Raw genomic sequence first — 6,049 nt, 5'->3', positions numbered from 1 at the left:
GTTTTCGGTGCAATTTAAAATATGATTGATTCCTTTGTTTCTCTTGAAATCTGACCAGTCTGTACATCTATTTTATGTTCTGCAACTCTGCTGAATTCATGTGTCAGTTCTAGCCATTTTGTTGGTGGAGTCTTTCGGGTTTTCCCCGTAGAGTATCCTGTCATCTGTGAAGAGTGAAAGTTTGAGTTCTTTCTTGCAAGTTTGTATGTATTTAACTTCTTTTTGTTGCCTGGTTGCTGAGGCTAGGATTTAGAGTACCATGTTGAACAACAGTGGTAAGAGTGGACATCCCCTGCCTTGTCCCTGACCTTACAGGAAAGCTCTCAGTTTTTGTCCATTGAGGATATTAGCTATGGGTCTTACATATATGGCCTTTATGAGGTTGAGGTATGTTCCAACTCTTCCTACTTTCTTGAGGGTTTTTGTCAAAAAAGGACACTGTTTTTTCTCTAATGCTTTTTTTTGGCATCTATTAACAGAATCATAAGGTTTTTATCCTGTCTTTTTTTGTGGTGTATTGTGTTGATTTATTTGTGAATATTAAACCTAGAAACAAACCTACAGCCTAGAAATAAATCCCACTTGACCACAATGGAGAATTCTTTTAATGTAGTGTTGAATTCAATTTGCTAGTATCTTGTTGAGATTTTTGCATCCAGGTTCATCAGGTATGAACCCTGTAATTTTCCTGTTTAATGGGATCTTTGTCTGGATTTGGAATGAAGGTAATGATGACTTCATAGAATGAGCTTGAAGTTTTTCTTCTATTTCTATTTTTTGAAACAGTTTGAGAAAGGTATTAACTCTTCTTTAAATGTCTGGAGGAAGTCCCCTGGCATGCTTTCTGTCCCAGAACTCCTATTTGTGAGGAGATTTTTGATAGCTGATTCAATGTCTTTGCCAGTTATGGGTGTGTTAAAATTTTGTATTTTTTCCTGTTTCAATTTTGATTTTTGTGGGTTTCTAGGAATTTGTCCATTTCTTCCATATTGTGCAGTTTGTTGGCATATGATTTTTCAGAGAATTCTCTTATAGTTGTTTATATTTTTGTGATGTTGATTGTGATCTGTTTTTCATTTGTGCTTTTACCTATTTGGGTAATTTCTCTTTTCTTTCTGATAAGTCTGGCCACGAGGTTATCAATTTTATTCATTCTTTCAAAGTACCAGCACTGAGGTAATTTATCTGTTCTACTGTTTTTTGTTTGTTTGTTTTTGTACCATTTCTTCCTTTTTTTAATATGAAATTTATTTTCAAATTGCTTTCCATACAACACTCAGTGTTCATCTCAACAGGTGCCCTCCTCAATATCCATCGCCCACCCACCCCTCCCTCCCACCCCCCATCAACCCTCAGTTTATTCTTAGTTTTTAAGAGTCTCTTATTGTTTGGCTTTCTCCCTCTCTAACTTTTTTTTCCTTCCCCTCCCCCGTGGGTTTCTGTTAAGTTTCTCAGGATCCACATAAGAGTGAAACCATATGGTATCTGTCTTTCTTTGTATGGCTTATTTCCCTTAGCAGAACACTCTCCAGTTCCATCCACATTGCTACAAAAGGCCATATTTCATTCTTTCTCATTGCCACGTAGTATTCCATTGTGTATATAAACCACAATTTCTTTATCCATTCATCAGTTGATGGACATTTAGGCTCTTTCCATAACTTGGCTATTGTTGAAAGTGCTGCTATAAACATTGGAGTACAAGTGCCCCATAGGATCCATAGGATCAGCACTTCTGTATCGCTTGGGTAAATTCCTAGCAGTGCTACTGCTGGATCAGAGGGTAGATCTAATTTTAATTTTTTGAGGAACCTCCACACTGTTTTCCAGAGCAGCAGCACCAGTTTGCATTCCCACCAACAGTGCAAGAGGGTTCCCATTTCTCCACATCCTCGCCAGCATCTATAGTCTCCATTTGTTCATTTTAGCCACACTGACTGGCATGAGGTGATATCTGAGTCTGGTTTTGACTTGTATTTCCTTGATGAGGAGCAACGTTCGCCATCTGTTCATGTGCCCGTTGGCCATCTGGGACGTCTTCTTTAGACAAGTGTCTATTCATGTTTTCTATCCATTACTTCACTGGATTGTTTTCTCGGGGTGTGGAGTTTGGTGAGCGATTTATAGATTTTGGATACTAGCCCTTTGTCCGATATGTCATTTGCAAATATATTTTCCCATTTCATTGGTTGCCTTTTAGTTTTGTTGATTGTTTCCTTTGCAGTGCAGAAGCTTTTTATCTCCATGCAGTTACAATAGTTCATTTTTTATTTTAATTCCCTTGCCTTTGGAGAAGTGTCAAGTAAGAAATTGCTGCGGCTGAGGTCAGAGAGGTTTTTCCCTGCTTTCTCTTCTAGGGTTTTGATGGTTTCTTGTCTCATATTCAGGTCCTTTATCCACTTTGAGTTTGTTTTTGTGAATGGTGTAAGAAAGTGGTCTAGTTTCATCCTTCTGCATGCTGCTGTCCAGTTATCCCAGCATCATTTGTTAAAGACACTGTCTTTTTTCCATTGGATATTCTTTCTTGCTTTGTCAAAGATTAGTTGGCCATACTTTTGTGGGTCTAGTTCTGGGGTTTCTATTCTATTCCATTGGTCTATGTGTCTGTTTTTGTGCCAATACCATGATGTCTTGAGGATTACAGCTTTGTAGTAGAGGCTAAAGTCAGGATTGTGATGCCTCCTGCTATGGTCTTCTTCAAAATTACGTTGACTATTCAGGGACGTTTGTAGTTCCACATAAATTTTAGGATTGCTTCTTCTAGCTTTGAAAAGAATGCTGGTGCAATTTTGATTGGGATTGCATTGAATGTGTAGATAGCTTTGGATAGTATTGACATTGTAACAATATTTCTTCTTCCAACCCATGAGCACGGAATATTTTTCCATTTCCTTATATATTTTTCAATTTCCTTCATAAGCTTTCCATAGTTTTCAGCATACAGATCTTTTACATCTTTGGTTAGGTTTATTCCTAGGTATTTTATGCTTCTTGGTGCAATTGTGAATGGGATCAGTTTCTTTATTTGTCTTTCTGATGCTTCATTATTAGTGTATAGGAATGCAACTCATTTCTGTACATTGATTTGGTATCCTGCGACTTTGCTGAATTCATGTATCAGTTTTAGCAGACTTTTGGTGGAGTCTATCGGATTTTCCATGTATAATATCATGTCATCTGCAAAAAGGGAAAGCTTGACTTCATCTTTGCCAATTTGGATGCCTTTGATTTCCTTTTGTTGTCTGATTGCTGATGCTAGCACTTCCAACACCATGTGAGACAACAGTGGTGAGAGTGGACATCCCTGTTGTGTTCCTGATCTCAGGGAGAAAGATCTCAGCATTTCCCCACTGACGATGGTATTAGCTGTGGGCTTTTCATAAATGGCTTTTATGATGTTTAAGTGTTCCTTCTATACCGACTTTCTTGGGGGGTTTTATTAAGAAAGGATGCTGAATTGTGTCAAATGCTTTTTCTGCATCGATTGACAGGATCATATGGTTCTTATCTTTTCTTTTATTAATATGATGTATCACGTTGATTGATTTGTGAAGGTTGAACCAGCCCTGCATCCCAGGAATAAATCCCACTTGATCATGTTGTATAATTCTTTTTATATGCTGTTGAATTCGATTTGCTAGTATCTTATTGAGAATTTTTGCATCCATTCATCAGGGATATTGGCCTGTAGTTCTCTTTCTTGCTGGGTCTCTGTCTGGTTTAGGAATCAAAGTAAGGCTGGCTTCATAGAATGAGTCTGGAAGTTTTCCTTCCCTTTCTATTTTGGAACAGCTTGAGAAGGATAGGTATTATCTCTGCTTTAAATGCCTGGTAGAATTCCCCTGGGAAGCCATCTGGTCCTGGACTCTTATTTGTTGAGAGATTTTTGATAGCTGGTTCAATTTCTTCGCTGGTTATGGGTGTGTTCAAGCTTTCTATTTCCTCCTGTTAGAGTTTAGGAAGTGTGTGGGTGCATAGGAATTTGTCCATTTCTTCCAGGTTGTCCAGTTTTTGGCGTATAATTTTTCATAGTATTCCCTGATGATTGCATGTATTTCTGAGGGATTGGTTGTAATAACTCCATTTTCATTCATGATTTTATCTATTTGGGTCCTCTCCTTTTTCTTTTTGAGAAGCCTGGCTAGAGGTTTATCAATTTTTTTTTTCATTTTTTCAAAAAACCAACTCTTGATTTCATTGATCTGCTCTACATTGTTTTTAGATTCTATAACTTTTATTTCTGCCCTGATCTTATTATTTATCTTCTTCTTCTGCAGCGTTTGGGGTGTCTTTGCTGTTCTGCTTCTATTTACTTTAAGTGTGATGTTAGTTCTTGTATTTGGGACTTTTCTTGTTTCTTGAGATAAGCCTGGATTGCAATGTATTTTCCTTTCAGCACTGCCTTCACTGTATCCCAAAGCATTTGTATTGCTGTATTTTCATTTTCATTTGTTTCCATATATATTTTAATTTCTTCTCTAATTGCCTGGTTGACCCATTCATTCTTTAGTAGGGTGTTCTTTAACTTCCATGCTCTTGGAGGTTTTCCAGACTTTTTCCTGTGTTTGATTTCAAAGTTCATAGCATTGTAGTCTGAAAGTATGCATGGTATGATCTCAATTCTTGTATCCTTATGAAGGTCTGTTTTGTGATCCAGTATTGATCTATCTTGTAGAATGTTCCATGTGCACTCAAGAATAAAGCATATTCTGTTGCTTTGGGATGCAGAGTTCTAAATAGATCTGTCAAGTCCATCTGATCCAATGTATCATTCAGGGTCCTAGTTTCATTATTGATCCTATGTCTAGATGATCTTTCCATTGTTGTAAGTGGAGTATTAAAGTCCCCTACCATTACCACATCCTTATCAATAAGGTTGCTTATGTTTGTGATTAATTGTTTTGTATATTTGGGGGCTCCCGTTCAGTGCATAGACATTTATAATTGTTAGCTCTTCCTGGTGGATAGACCCTGTAATTATTATATAATGCCTTTCTTCATCTCTTGTTATAGCCTTTAATTTAAAGTCTCGTTTGTCTGGTATAAGTAAGGGTACTGCAACTTTCTTTTGAGTTCCGGTAGCATGATAGATAGTTCTCCATCCCCTCACTTTCAATCTGAAGGTGTCCTCAGGTCTAAAATGAGTGTCTTGTAGATAGCAAATAGATAGGTCTTGTTTTTTTTTTCTCCATTCTGATACCCTATGTCTTTTGCTTGGAGCATTTAGTCCATTTACATTCAGTGTTATTATAGAAAGATATGGGTTTAGAGTCATTATGATGTCTGTAGGTTTCATGTTTATAGTGATGTCTCTGGTACTTTGTGGTCCTTGCAACATTTCACTCACAGAATCCCCCTTAGGATCCCTTGTAGGGCTGGTTTAGTGGTGATGAAATCCTTCAGTGTTTGTTTGTTTGGGAAAACCTTTATCTCTGCTTCTATTTTGAATGACAGACTTGCTGGATCAAGGATCCTTGGCTGCATATTTTTTCTGTTCATCACATTGAAGATTTCCTGCCATTCCTTTCTGGCCTGCCAAGTTTCAGTATATAGATCTGCCACGAGTCTTATCGGTCTCCCTTTATACGTTAGAGAATGTTTATCCCTAGCTGCTTTCAGAATTTTCTCTTTATTCTTGTATTTTGGCAGTTTCACTATGATATGTCGTGTAGAAGATCGATTCAAGTTAGGTCTGAAGGGAGTTCTCTGTGCCTCTTGGATTTCAATGCCTTTTCCTTCCCCAGATCAGGAAAGTTCTCAGCTATGATTTGTTCAAGTACACCTTCAGCTCATTTCTCTCTCTCTTCCTCTTCTGGAATTCCTATTATACAGATATTGTTCCCTTTCTTTGCTTCACTTAGTTCTCTAATTCTCCCCTCATACTCCTCGATTTTTATATCTATCTTTTCTTCAGCTTCCTCTTTTTCCATAATTTTATCTTCTAATTCACCTATTCTTTCCTCTGACTCTTCAATTCGAGCTGTGGTCGCCTCTATTTTATTTTGCATCTAATTTATAGCATTTTTATCTCCTCATGACTGTTTCTTAG

Source organism: Prionailurus viverrinus, unplaced genomic scaffold, assembly GCF_022837055.1.
Source record: "Prionailurus viverrinus isolate Anna unplaced genomic scaffold, UM_Priviv_1.0 scaffold_64, whole genome shotgun sequence".
In the NCBI taxonomy this organism is placed as follows: domain Eukaryota; kingdom Metazoa; phylum Chordata; class Mammalia; order Carnivora; family Felidae; genus Prionailurus; species Prionailurus viverrinus.
This window is presented reverse-complemented; position numbering follows the sequence as displayed.